Source organism: Phyllobates terribilis, unplaced genomic scaffold (genome assembly GCF_046119375.1).
Source record: "Phyllobates terribilis strain yellow unplaced genomic scaffold, ASM4611937v1 Scaffold_99__1_contigs__length_5935540, whole genome shotgun sequence".
Taxonomy (NCBI): domain Eukaryota; kingdom Metazoa; phylum Chordata; class Amphibia; order Anura; family Dendrobatidae; genus Phyllobates; species Phyllobates terribilis.
In genome coordinates, this window is record NW_027362859.1 from 261,857 (window position 1) to 275,835 (window position 13,979).

Sequence of the window (13,979 nt, forward strand, 5' to 3'; positions counted from 1 at the left end):
ACTTTCCAAGCATAGAGTGTTATTTTTCCTGGATTTTAGTTCTGTTATCGTTTGGGGAGAATTGTCTATCCAATGTAGTGCCAACAACTTTCTGGCTTGGAATAATATTCCTGAGCTAGCTATTGCCATATGGGAGTCTGGATCTACGTCCTCTCCCAGGAGTCCTAGGATACAGATTTTAGGTTCCAACTGAAGTTGTATCCCAAATACAGATAGTACAAGAGCGATCACCCCCTTCCAGGGGGGTGAGGTGGCCACACATATCAGGATTGGGGGATGAGGGGAACCAAGCATACCAGGATTGGGGGATGAGGGGTACCATGCATACCAGGATTGGGGGATGAGGGGTACCATGAATACCAGGATGAGGAATGGGGTGCCATGCATACCAGGATGAGGGGTACCACACATACCAGGATTGGGGGGGTGAGGGGTGCCATACATACCAGTATAGGGATGAGGAGTGCCATGCATACAAGGATTAGTGGGTGAGGGGACCATGCATACCAGTATTGGGGGGTGTGGGGTGCCATGCATATCAGAATAGGGATGAGGGGTACCATACATACCAGATAGGGACCAAGGGTACCCTACATACCAGGATAGGAATGCGGGGTACCATGTAGACCAGGATAGGAATGCGGGGTACCATGAATACCAGGATAGGGATGAGGGGTACCATACATACCAGGATAGGAATGCGGGGTACCATGCATACCAGGATGAAGGGTACCATGCATACTAGAATAAGGATGAGGGGTACCATGCATACCAGTATAGGGATGAGGGGTGCCATGCATACCAGTATAGGGATGAGGGGTGCCATGCATACCAGTATAGGGATGAGGGGTGCCATGCATACCAGGATAGGGGATGGGGTGCCATGCATACCAGGATAGGGATGAGGGCGCCATATATACCATGATTGGGGATGAGGCGTGCCATGCATATCAGGATGAGGGATTGGGTGCCATGCATACCAAGTTTCTGGGATGAGGAGGCCATACATACCAGAATTGGGATGAGAGGTGCCATGTATACCAGGATGAGGGATGAGGTGTCATGCATACCAGGATAGGGATGAGGGGTACCATGCATACCAGGATAGGGATGAGGGGTACCATACATACGAGGATAGGAATGCGGGGTACCATTCATACCAGGATGAGGGGTACCATGCATAGCAGAATAGGAATGAGGGGTACCATGCATACCAGAATAGGGATGAGTGGTGCCATACGTACCAGGATAGGGGATGGGGTGCCATGCATACCAGGATAGGGATGAGGGAGCCATATATACCAGGATTGGGGATGAGGCGTGCATTGCATACCAGAATGAGGGATTGGGTGCCATGCATACCAGGTTTCTGGGATGAGGAGGCCATACATGCCAGATTTGGAATGAGGGGTGCCATGCATACCAGGATTGGGGATGAGGGGTGCCATGCATACCAGGATTGGGGATGAGGGGTGCCATGCATACCAGGATTGGGGATGAGGGGTGCCATGCATACCAGGATTGGGGATGAGGGGTGCCATGCATACCAGGATAGGATGGTGGGGACAGGATGGGGGCAGCAGAAATACCAGGAGGGGGGCAGCACATACCAGCATGGGAGACCATATACCAATAAAAATGCTCGCCACCCGGGCGTAGAATGGGTTCAATAGCTAGTTACAATATACAGGAGCATGATCTGACCAAACAGCAGTTCCTACCTGAGATGTAGGTTGCCATGTAGGCAAGTGACAGCTAATTAAGAAAAGGACTATATGGCTATGCATAATATGTAAAGGAGAATAATAGGTATAATCCTTTACGTCTGGATGTAGTATCTTCCATACATCGACCGGTTGAGACCAAAGCACAATTAGCAAAGCTTTTGTTTGTGTTTTAGATTGGTGACTCCAGCTCAGGGACGTGTCTAAAGAAGGATCCAAGACAAAATTAAAGTCACCTCCAGTGATAAGGTCCTCCGCAAAATATTTTAGTTTGTTTAAGTAATGACGACTTGTCTTAATTTGGTCACTTACAGGCTGGAGCTGTCTGGCATCATGAGGGTTTAGACTGCTTCTTTTTCCATGCTGAGGTGAGGCAGTAATAGCTCCGGAGCAGGAAGATAAGACCTTCCATAAGAAACTCTGCATACCAGACATGCTGACAGAGGTGGAGGACCTCAGATTAACCTCTGATCTCTTCTTTCTTTCCCATATCGAAAGTCATGTTTGAGGCTGTAAATTGCTTATAATTCCGCCAAGAACACGGTCTGAAGAGAGTACTCTCAGTGTGTGCATTCTCTTGGTGATATGTCCAGGCCATGTCCTTCCTGTTGATGTACAATACGTCTGAAGGTGGCGTTGATTGGCAGCAGGATTGTGTGATGTAACAGCCTTACAGAAACGCAAGTTGTGACACCAATGGAACGGCGCCAGAACAGGAAGTGCGTATGAGTGTTTTTATTTTAACAAGGCCAAACATGAGGAATGAGAAGGAGTTGTCCTAGTAGCGGACAACCCCTTTATGAGGATACAATATTCGGTTAAAAATGAAAAAGGCTTCTCCCCTGTATGACTTCTCTGAAGTTTGTTAAGAGTTGATTTCCGTGTAAAACTTTTCCCATATTAAGAACATGAAAATGGCTTCTCGTCTGTGTGAGTTCTCTGGTGACTAAGAAGTGATGATTTCTTCACAAAACATTTCCCACATTCTGAACAGCAAAAAGGCTTCTCCCCTGTGTGACTTCTCTGGTGATTAACCAAATCTGATTTCCGGCTAAAACATTTCCTACATTCTGAACAGCAAAAAGGCTTCTCCCCTGTGTGACTTCTCTGGTGATTAACCAAACTTGATTTCCGGCTAAAACATTTCCCACATTCTGAACAGGAAAAAGGCTTCTCCCCTGTGTGAGTTCTCTGGTGCTCAACCAATTCCGTTTTCCGGGTAAAACATTTTCCACATTCTGAACAGGAATAAGGCTTCTCCCCTGTGTGAATTCTTTTGTGCGTAACAAAACCTGATTTCCAGCTAAAATATTTTCCACATTCTGAACAGAAAAAAGGCTTCTCCCCTGTGTGAGTTCTCTGGTGCTCAACCAATTCTGTTTTCCGGCTAAAACATTTTCCACATTCTGAACAGGAAAAAGGCTTCTCCCCTGTGTGAGTTCTCTGGTGCTTAACCAAATCTGATTTCCAGCTACAACATTTTCCACATTCTGAACAGGAAAAAGGTTTCTCCCCTGTGTGAGTTCTCTGGTGCTTAAACAAATCTGATTTATCTTTAAAACATTTCCCACATTCTGAACAGCAAAAAGGCTTCTCCCCTGTGTGAGTTCTCTGGTGATTAACCAAATCTGATTTCTGGTTAAAACATTTCTCACATTCTGAACAGGAAAAAGGCTTCTCCCCTGTGTGAGTTCTCTTGTGCTTAACCAAACACGATTTCCGGCTAAAACACTTTCCACATTCTGAACAGGAAAAAGGCTTCTCCGCTGTGTGAGTTCTCTGATGTCTGATTAAACTTGATTTCTCTGTAAAACATTTTCCACTTTCTGAACATGAAAATGGCTTCTTTGTTTTAGGATCAATTTCTTTTTTATTGCTTATTTTGTGACTTTGATTTTCCTTAGTAGTCGATAATGAATCAGAAGACAGGACCTGTTTCAAATGATCAGATGACAGATCTTTGCTGTGAAGGGATGATTGTAAATCTGGAGAAATGTCATTCACTTCAATTGTATCTTGTGTGATCTCAAGATCATCTGATTTAAAAATTGAAGATGTCAGCTGTCCCTCTGATCTCCTGGTACAGTCATCTGCCAAGGATAAAACCAATTATTATTTATGAATAACATATCCTTAAAATTTATATTGTTGAATATTTCTACTTAAAGTCTACGTAAAAATGTACTTTATGTAAAAGTATCATTATTTACCAAGAAAACATATCACAGAAAAATCAGCCTTACCAACACCAAATCAGATAACAAATGCATTAGCATTTTAGTGTTGGTTGGGTGTACTGGGGTGTCTGTCCATGTGGGGTGCACTTATATAGTGCTGGGCAGCCTTCCTACCCAGTATGGACATCATCAGTATCCTAAGCCAGACACTGTGCATCAAACCTACCTGTGTGACTGGCGTCCTATGCAAGCTTCATCTGTGTGCATCTTTAATACTAGGCAACCACCCCCTCCATGAATTGGTACGATTATTGGTGTTAGTAAGGCTGTATCTTTTTCTGTGATTTTTTTTAATTTTGCCCTATGTTAGCCGTCATTATTCACCAAGACAATAACAGTTCACAGTCTAATAGAAAACCTCATAGCATGAACCAGTAGAGCATGGTGTTCATTCTGCCTCCCAAATATGGAATAAAAAGCCACAAAACAATGTTATGTAGGCAAAACTAATATCAATAAAAACTTCTACTCATCTCACAAAAAACAAGTCCCCACTCAGGTCCATCACCTGTCAATGGAAAACCAGAGGTTTCCACATTATTAGTGGCTCAAAGGCTTTTGAAAAGCAACATGGCTTCCATAAACCAATCCAGCAATATCCGCACCCCCAAAGTCAGATCTCCCCCTCACTTCTGAGCCTTGCAGTGCGCCCAAACCACATTCAGCATCCATGTATTTGGCAATACTATAGTGAGAAGAACCCACTTAATTGATGTTGTGTGTCTCCTTTAGCACAATATGGGCACTATGTGTTGGGTAATGAAATTATATATTTGTAATTTTCACTCTCCAACATCCACTGCGTGCTAATGTCCGGAAAGTGCCTGTGGAGTCAAAATAGTCACTACTCCTATAGATTAATTCACTGAGGGTTATAATTTCCAAAATGGAGTCACTATGGGGATTTCTACTGCTCTGGTTTTCTGCCATTTTGTCATATTAGGGCTTCTGCAAATGGTGTGTCCCATCTCCTCTGGGATCTGCTCCTGTGACGTCTGCTTCTGTCACCAGGAGCCGCCTTATTCATCCTGCAGGTGGCGCTGGTGATGGAGGAGACATCAGAACCAGAAGCTCTGGGCGGCGCAGGCTCTGTCCAGCCTCTAAGATTAGGGTGCCTGGGACCTGTAGCACCATCCAGTCTGGCAGTATGGGTGTGTGTGCTGTCCAGCTGGAGTAATCTGCTCCTTACTTCAGCCATTTAGAAAGCACTACACCCTACTAAAGCTGGAAGCATATTGCTGGAAGCTGCCAGATACAGACAGCCTTGTCCTCCTCTGGTTCAGTCCTCTGTGCTCAGCTCCCAGCTTGTGTATTTGTTTCCTCTTATAGCCTCAGCCCGTTTACTGACTACTCTTGTGTGATTTTGTATTTTCTCTGACCTCCATGTTCTGACCCGGCTATCTGACTATTCTTCTTGCCATCTCACACCACAGAACATTAGGTAACACTGTGGCCCAAGCTTAGGGGGGTCTCTGTCTAAGTCCAAATCCATGTAGAGGGGGTAAAAGGATGATGAGCAAGGCAAACCCTGGGATCTGGAAAATGGAGTAGATAGCGCTAAGCCTGTTTGTGGTAGCCATCTTTTGAGCTGTCAGGTGACAACGAACAGTGTCCCCAATACATTGTGTCTGCACACCATCCCAGCAAAATCTGCATTCAAATAGCTAAATGGCGCTCCTTCCCTTCTTAACCTGCCATGTGCCCAGACAGTAGTGTACAATTGCATACAAGGTATTGTCAGATTCAAGAGAAGTTGGAATATTATTTGTAAGGTCCATTTGTTTCCTATTATCCTTTGTGAAGAATTCCAAAGTTATCACCACATAAAGTGACACACGTCAGATTTGAAAAATGTCAGAGATAGGTGCTGGGAAAGGAAGTTGTTTCTGCGCTCTCTGGAGTCACGACAAAGCATTATTATGGATAAAAATGTAGGTTAATTGTCTACGCGTTTCAGAGACCACCGACTCCTTCCTCAGGACAAACCGTACATAACCTCTTTAACGGGTTTAGTGGTTTAATAACATAGCGGGTTTGGGGGAGCAGATGAAGCTCTCCATTTTTCAGCTCTTTGTGGTTGTTTTTTTCTTTCCATTTTTGGAGCATCCTTCAGTTAAGGGTAAAAAAAAAAGCAAAAGCATTTAGTCAACGCCCAGAATATAAATACCCCGATACCACAAACCATTCAGCAGTTTTGCAGACATTGTGTAAAATCAAAGTAAAATTCCCGGCAATCTTTCAATTTGTGTTTAAAAAAAAAAAAATTGAAAAAATATCTTCACAAAACTCAGTTTTGCTTCTCTCCATGGAAATCTTTAGCAAAAGGCGAAAGATTTTTACATTCTGAAGAGAAGCCAGAGTATTTTTCCATAGATTTGAAAAATGGGCCCAGATAGGAACACAAAACTGGCTGCAGGAAGAGGTTAAATCAGAGTATTTTGGGCACTAACTACTAAAGTAAAAACTGTGAGTATAGACAATAACACATCTACTGAAATGATCAAACTCAACAGTCTTCATCAGAGAAAAATGAGTAAGTAGTGGTGAAACCTCTCTGGGGTAATTAGAGTATGGGGCTCGGTGGCTCTTGGCAATCTAAACTATCGTAAGGGCCAATATTTTCTGTCAGAGGAGTTTCAAGAAGAAATATTAGACGTTCAAAGAGAACTTTTTATAATAGTGCAGAGCTGAGGTGTCTTAAATTTAGCTTAGAGATATATCATGGCACAGGTGTAATGTTTTGGTTTTTTTTGTTTAGTTTATCACAATCTGGTTTGAAGTTAGTCGGTTTTAAAAGAAACTGAAAAGTCAGGATAAAGGGAAACTCTGTTGTTATTGTACAGAAATTCACACTTGGCCCTCACTGCACATTTAATGTTGTAGATCATAAATGTGAAGTTTGGCCAGAAAGACTGGACCTGGTCTTGTAGGAACCATATGAGGACATTCAGCAGCACAGAATGGAGAGAAGGTAGATTCATCCAATAAGATATCAGGGATCTAGGAAGCCAACAGCATCATTACCCTCCGCTTTCTCTTACAGGCCCATCATAATATTATTCTTCAAATGATTTTCTGGCTTTGTGGTTTACAGATCTGGGCAGGTAACGTCTCCTAATCACAGGGAGTAGGTGGATCCTCCAGGTTGTAAGTTCTATGGAAAAGGGTTTCAATGCCCAAAATCATTTGAACAGTTTTGGGTGGAAGAGAATGTTGTGGTCTAGAGGCAAAATGGTGATCACACGATTGTGATACGGCCGGACTACACAACCGATAAAGCAGCCACAGCCGGTGACTGAGAAGAATCTGTAACTTCTCAGCAATTAGTGGTTACTACTCACCTGGGTAGTCATATGTAGGAATCTCCTCTTTACACCACTTATCACCCCTCACATATGTCTCTGTAGTATTAATATGGGTCAGATCTTCACCCTGAAACAAATATTGTAAAAGTCACAAACAGATGCAGAAGTCCCATCTATGATCAGCTCTAATCCTGCCATCTTCACCGTTCTCATTACACAAAAGGAAAACACATAATACTGGTGGGTAAAACAAGACTGAGCACAAGACCTTCACAGCCATCTACACATCATAGGGGAGATCTCATGACACCTTCTCTCCATCTACCTGATGATCCTGAGGAACACTGTGATCTTCTTGTTTATAGTCCTGTGGAAGAAGAGGATGGGGACATCTCTCTGGTGTTGTCCTCTTACTGGATAGATCTGGAAGAAACACATACAGGGACTGAATTTATTCTTTACATACAGATAATTATAGGCCGTGTGTATTTAGTCCTGTCCATTACCTGGTGATGTGAGGGGCTGGGGAACCTCCATCATGACGTCTTTGTACAAATCTTTGTGTCCTTCTAAATACTCCCACTCCTCCATGGAGAAATAGACAGTAACATCCTCACATCTTATAGGAACCTGACACATACAATGATACCGTCATCCCCCCGATCCTTTCATAGCGTTACTGTATAATGTCCCAGCATTCCCAGCACGGTCACCTCTCCAGTCAGCAGCTCAATCATCTTGTAGGGGAGTTCTACGATCTTCCGGTCATTGATGTCATCATGTATGAAGGGGTGAGATGGAGGCCCTGTGATTGGGCTCAGGGGTCTTTCCCATCCCTCAGACACATGGACCTGACAGCGCTCACTAGAGGTCTTCACTAATATGTAATCCTGGTTATGGAAAGACATATAAATAAATCTCACTACAGACATTTCCAGAGTCCTCACCTCTCCAGTTCTGTTCATCTGTTATTCCCATAGATAAGAATGATGTAATGGGACGTCATCAGAATCTCTCACCTCTCCAGTAAGACGGAAGAGGATCTTTAGGGTGAGGTGTAATATCCCCTCCGCCATCTTGTCTCTGTCCAAATCCATCTTTGATGGGTCCATTAGGAAAATTCTCTTAAATAGAAGATCTTCACTGAGAGGATCTGATATTGTAGGGACCTGAATGAGAAGATGATGAGCAGATGTAACATCATAAAAATCCTGTGTAATAATACAATTACTGGAGATAATAAGGGAAACATATGAGATTTATTATTTTACAGTATTTAGTTTTCTTCTTTACATATACTAATAAAACCTATATATTTTAGGACACAGACAACACGCAGTTTCTTCCTTGGAGTCTGTAGCTGAACACATTTCTCAAAGACTCATCTGCCATAAAGCTAATTCTCCTCTCATTTACAGACACTGCAATCGGCATTTGCAATACTGCAGGAAATATTCATTACACGTGACATGAGAAATAACTACTTCATGAGGAGGACATCTTCATCTTCTACTACGGCTCTTGAAACATATTTAGCCAGAGTTCTTCACTGACTACATCTCCACCAGCCGTCTATATGAATGTTTCCCGTCTTCCCCGGACTGTAATCTTCTATCACATTAGATCTCATGTTTGAACAGAAAAAAGGCTTCTCCCCTGTGTGAATTCTCTTGTGCTTAACCAAACCTGATTTCCGGCTAAAACATTTTCCACATTCTGAACAGGAAAAAGGCTTCTCCCCTGTGTGATTTCTCTGATGTTTGATTAAACTTGATTTCTCTGTAAAACATTTTCCCCATTCTGAACAAGTAAATGGCTTCTCCTCTGTGTGACTGCTCTGGTGATTAACAAGATTTGATTACTGGTTAAAAAACTTCCCACACTTGGAACAAAAAAATCTATTTTCTGCTGTGTGAATGTTTTCATGCTTAAGGCTATGTGCCCACGATGCAGAAATGCTGCATATTTTTTACGCTTCTCCCTGGCAGGAAAAACGCATGCATTTTTTACATGCGTTTTTCCCGCCAGGTAGAAGCGTTTGTCAAGCGTCTTTGCATGCATTTCTGCATGCGGGTTATCAAGCGCTTTTCCGAGCGATTTTAGCATCACTTGGAAAAGTGCTTGACAACTTGTTCACACTATATAAATCCATGCAACCAGCATGGATTTATAGTAGTGTGACCAAGTTAGTTAAAAAAAAAAGAATAAGAATGTTAAAAAATAAAAAAAATAAGTTTATACTCACCTTCCGATGTCCTCCCGGTGTTATCTCCGTTGCGTCCGGTGTGTTGGGCAGCTCGCTCTGTTGTGAAGGACCTGCGGTGATGTCATTGAGCCATGTGATGGGTCACATGACTCTGACGTCATGGCAGGTCCTTCACAACAGCGCGAGCATTGCAAGAGACGGGACGGAGCAGACAAAACACCGGGAGGACATCGGAAGGTGAGTATAAACTTCATTTTTTATTTTAAATTCTTTCTTTTACAGTTTCTATGGTACCCAGGTCTGGATGAGAGTCTCCTCTTCTCCAGACTTGGGTACCATCCGCACATAGAAACGCATAATATCCGTGTGTACAAATGTACTGACACGGATATTATGCGTTTCAATGCAAGTCAATGGCGGCGATTACGCTGCGTGTCCGCAAAATGAATGGACATGCTGCGGATTTTTGAGCGCAGCATCAACGCTGCGGAAAAATCCGCAGCATGGGCATTGACATTGCGGCTTGTCATTGGGGACCCTGGGGGGCGGATTACCAAGCATTTCCCAAGCGTTTATGCTGCGGAAATTTCGCAGCATAAACGCTTGGAAAACGCATAGTGGGCACACAGCCCAAGAAAAGACTTTTCGAGGGAAAAACTTTTTCCATATTCTTAACATGAAAATGGCTTCTTTGTTTTAGGAGCAATTTGTTTTTTAATGCTTATTTTGTGACTTTGATTTTCCTTAGTAGTTGGTAATGAATTAGAAGACAGAACCTGTTTCAAATGACCAGATGACAGATCTTTGCTGTGAAGGGATGATGGTATATCTGGGTTAATGGCATTCACTTCAATTGTATTTTGTGTGATCTCAAGATCATCTGATTTAAAAATTGAAGATGTCAGCTGTTCCTCTGATCTCCTGGTACAGTCATCTGCCAAGAAGAAAACCAATTATTATTTATAAATAACATATCCTTAAAATTTATATTGTTGAATATTCCTAATTAAACTCTCCATAAAAATGTACTTTATGTAAAAGTATCATTATTTACCAAGAAAACATATCACAGAAAAAAATCAGCCTTACCAACACCAAATCAGATAACAAATGCATTAGCATTTTAGTGTTGGTTGGGTGTACTGGGGTGTCTTTCTATGTGGGGGGCACTTATATAGTGCTGGGCAGCCTTCCTGATGTAATAGTATGGGCATCATCACTATCCTAAGCCAGACACTGCATCACACCTACCTGTGTGACTGGCGTCCTATGCAAGCTTCATCTGTGTGCATCTTTAATACTAGGCAACCACCCCCTCCATGAATTGGTAGGTTTGTGAGTGGTTGCTTCATCAGTATTTTGCACCTGCGCTGCCCCCCCCCCCCCACACCTTTATCATTAGGGTCTTCTGCATCCTGCTAGTGCATTTGTTATATGATTTGGTGTTGGTAAGGCTGTATCTTTTTCTGTGATTTTTTTTAATTTTGCCCTATGTTAGCCGTCATTATTCACCAAGACAATAACAGTTCACAGACTAATAGAAAACCTCATAGGATGAACCAGTGGATCGTGGTGTCCAACTGTTTGTTAATTCTGCCTCCCAAATATGCAATAAAAAGCCACCAAACAATGTTATGTAGGTGAAATAATACCAATAAAAACTTCTACTCATCTCACAAAAAACAAGTCCCCACTCAGATCCATCATCTGTCAATGGAAAACCAGAGGTTTCCACATTATTAGTGGCTCAAAGGCTTTTGAAAAGCAACATGGCTTCCATAAACCAATCCAGCAATATCCACTCTCCCAAAGTCAAATCTCACCCTCACTTCAAAGCCTTGCAGTGCCCCCAAGCCACATTTAGCATCCATGTATTTGACAATACTATAGTGAGAAGAACCCACTTAATTGATGCTGTGTGTCTCCTGGAGCACAATCTGGGCACTATGTGTTGGGTAATGAAATTATATATTTGTAATTTTCACTCTCCAACATCCACTGCGTGCTAATTTCCGGAAAGTGCCTGTGGAGTCAAAATAGTCACTACTCTATAATTTCCAAAATGGTGTCCCTTTATGAGGATTTCTACTGTTCTTGTTTTCTGCAATTTGGTCACATTAGGGCTTCTGCAAATGGTGTGTCCCATCTCCTCTGGGATCTGCTCCTGCGATGTCTGCTTCTCTCTCCAGAAGCCGCCTTATTCATCCTGCAGGCGGCACTGGTGATGGAGGAGACGTCAGAACCAGAAGCCCTGGGCGGCGCAGGCTCTGTCAAGCCACTAAGATTAGGGTGCCTGGGACCATTAGTACTATCCAGTCTGGCAGTACGGGTGTGTGTGCTGTCCAGTTGGAGTAATCTGCTCCCTGCTTCAGCCAACTGGAAAGCACCACACCCTACTAAAGCTGGAAGCATATTGCCGGAAGCTGCCAGATACAGCCTTGTTCTCCTCTGGTTCAGTCCTCTGTGCTCAGCTCCCGGCTTGTGTATTTGTTTCCTGTTCGGAGAATCTCTAATCCCGTTTATTTTACTTAGCATTATATATTGTTTTGAGTATATCAATAGCCAATCACCTACAGCCGTACTACAGGCTTAAACCAATGTTAGTACGATTATTACAGAAACACACATATGGTCATATTATCGTTAGTTCGGCACATGATGGAAAGTTGCAAGGTTATACATCCCGGCTCAGACTAGATAGATAACAGGAGCAGGGTGTTTCATAGAATGTTCTTGAGAGAAAAGGTTCTTGTGAGAAAATTGCATGTGAAGCAGGAGAAAAGAATGTAAGAATGTATGCTATGCAAGGTGTAATAATAACATCATTTTAGAAGCTAGCACAAAATGAAGTAACTATAGCATGAATATCGATATGTCCTTTACATCAACCTTGTAACATAATAATTTGACACTCACTTGGTCAACCGTGAAGGGTCATTGCTGCCCTCCCTCAACAGCTTGGTGCCGTGACTCGGATCCCTAACCAGGGACGCCCCACCACCTCTGGACGTCCACAAAGAGAGACTTGCTTTCGGCCTCCCCCACTGGAATTGGGACTGATCATCCCCCACAAAAGCCACAGTAAGTGCCCGAGTTCTTTACTAGTGATACTGACCATTTGGCGTGGTTTCCACGTGGTGCGTGGTTGTTTGCAGTATGTCTGGATATCTTGGTTGGATATAGTCAAAGGTGAGACTATAGGGGTGTAGTCCCATTAGGGGTCTGATATTGATAACTTTTAAAGTAGTACCACCTCGGATTGACAAGTGAATATTGTATGAATCTTCCTTAACTTCTGACAAAGATTCTTAGGAGACTGAACACTATTAGTATCAGTCGCGGCAGGTGATCGAAGATTGGGTAGGACACGCACACAGATATAAGTATATTGAGTGTCCGGAGGGCTGCAGACGCGAGCTCTCCTCCTTTCACCTAGTACCGTACGTGACTTCCCCGAAGGGAGGGGCGAGTCAGTGGAACAGTTGAGGCCGGCCGGACTCATACTGTGCACAAATCAAGGATCTTTGTCAGTCGAAAGGCAGCAGTGCAGTGATTAATCAATGTTTCTGTGGAGCAGAAAGAAAGTGTCTCCCCCTCAGGAGGGAGAGGATGTGATGACTATCATGGTCGGTTGAGAGGGGAAAAGATCATTTAAGAATGAACCAAAAGTGTTTAAGTTGTTAAACTTTCCCGTGGAGGGGAGACTTCAGCCTTCATTGTGGGACGAAGGAATCCGGCAGAAAAGGGGAAGATTAGTTGACTGTGGATTGTTGGAAGATGCTGAAAAGTTTAAGAAAGTTGCACATGAGATTTGTGGTGATGGATATGTTGAAATAGAGGAGGAGCCTGGTTATTTCAATTATCTTTATGTCAAGAAAGTAAAATTATCTAGCACTGTGACAAAGACTGGCTGTTTTGTGCTACAAAATGAAGCTGATGGGGTAAAGGTAGAGGAGGAAGTAGATTCCCCTTCCCAACTTATGTGTCCACAAACTGAATCTGAAGCCCCTAAAGAAGCATCCCCTACCCCCACAAATGTAGCCGTACCCCAGCCCCTGAATCCGGAAACTGAGCAATTTATACCTAAGTAGATTAAATACCCTGCACTTCCCACTGGTGGCCAGCCACCACCATATAACCCAGATGGCTGGCTTTGTAAAGTGTGTTGGGTCACCAATCCGGGATGGCGCGAGATGTGTTATAATTGTGGAACACGCAGACCCAGTGTTGTAGCACCAACCTTCCCATTACTTAACGCTGACGGTGGGTATTATGAACCATTGCCCCCACCTGCTCCCGCCATGGTCCACACTCCATTCGGGGAGACCCAGGGACCTCTGAACTCTACCCTATTCACCCTCTCCCGAACTGGGGAAATAGAACATGGACACGAGTACCAGGAGGTGGCGTCTGTTTTGCTGAATGGTCCTTCGGAATTTTCCACTATACTGAGAATAGGCATGGGGAGTACACCGCAACAGCAAGTTGGGATCATTGTAAACGCAGC

The 13,979-nt window shown here is 43.3% G+C and overlaps 1 non-coding gene and 1 pseudogene across 1 annotated transcript; both read right to left on the reverse strand.

The window, feature by feature from the left end:
• Positions 1–13,979, reverse strand: part of LOC141198690 (uncharacterized) — a 98,583-nt pseudogene that overhangs the window by 57,858 nt on the left and 26,746 nt on the right.
• On the reverse strand, positions 6,207–6,324 carry LOC141198724 (U5 spliceosomal RNA). The gene has a single exon (XR_012270522.1). It is a non-coding gene; the product is annotated as a U5 spliceosomal RNA (small nuclear RNA).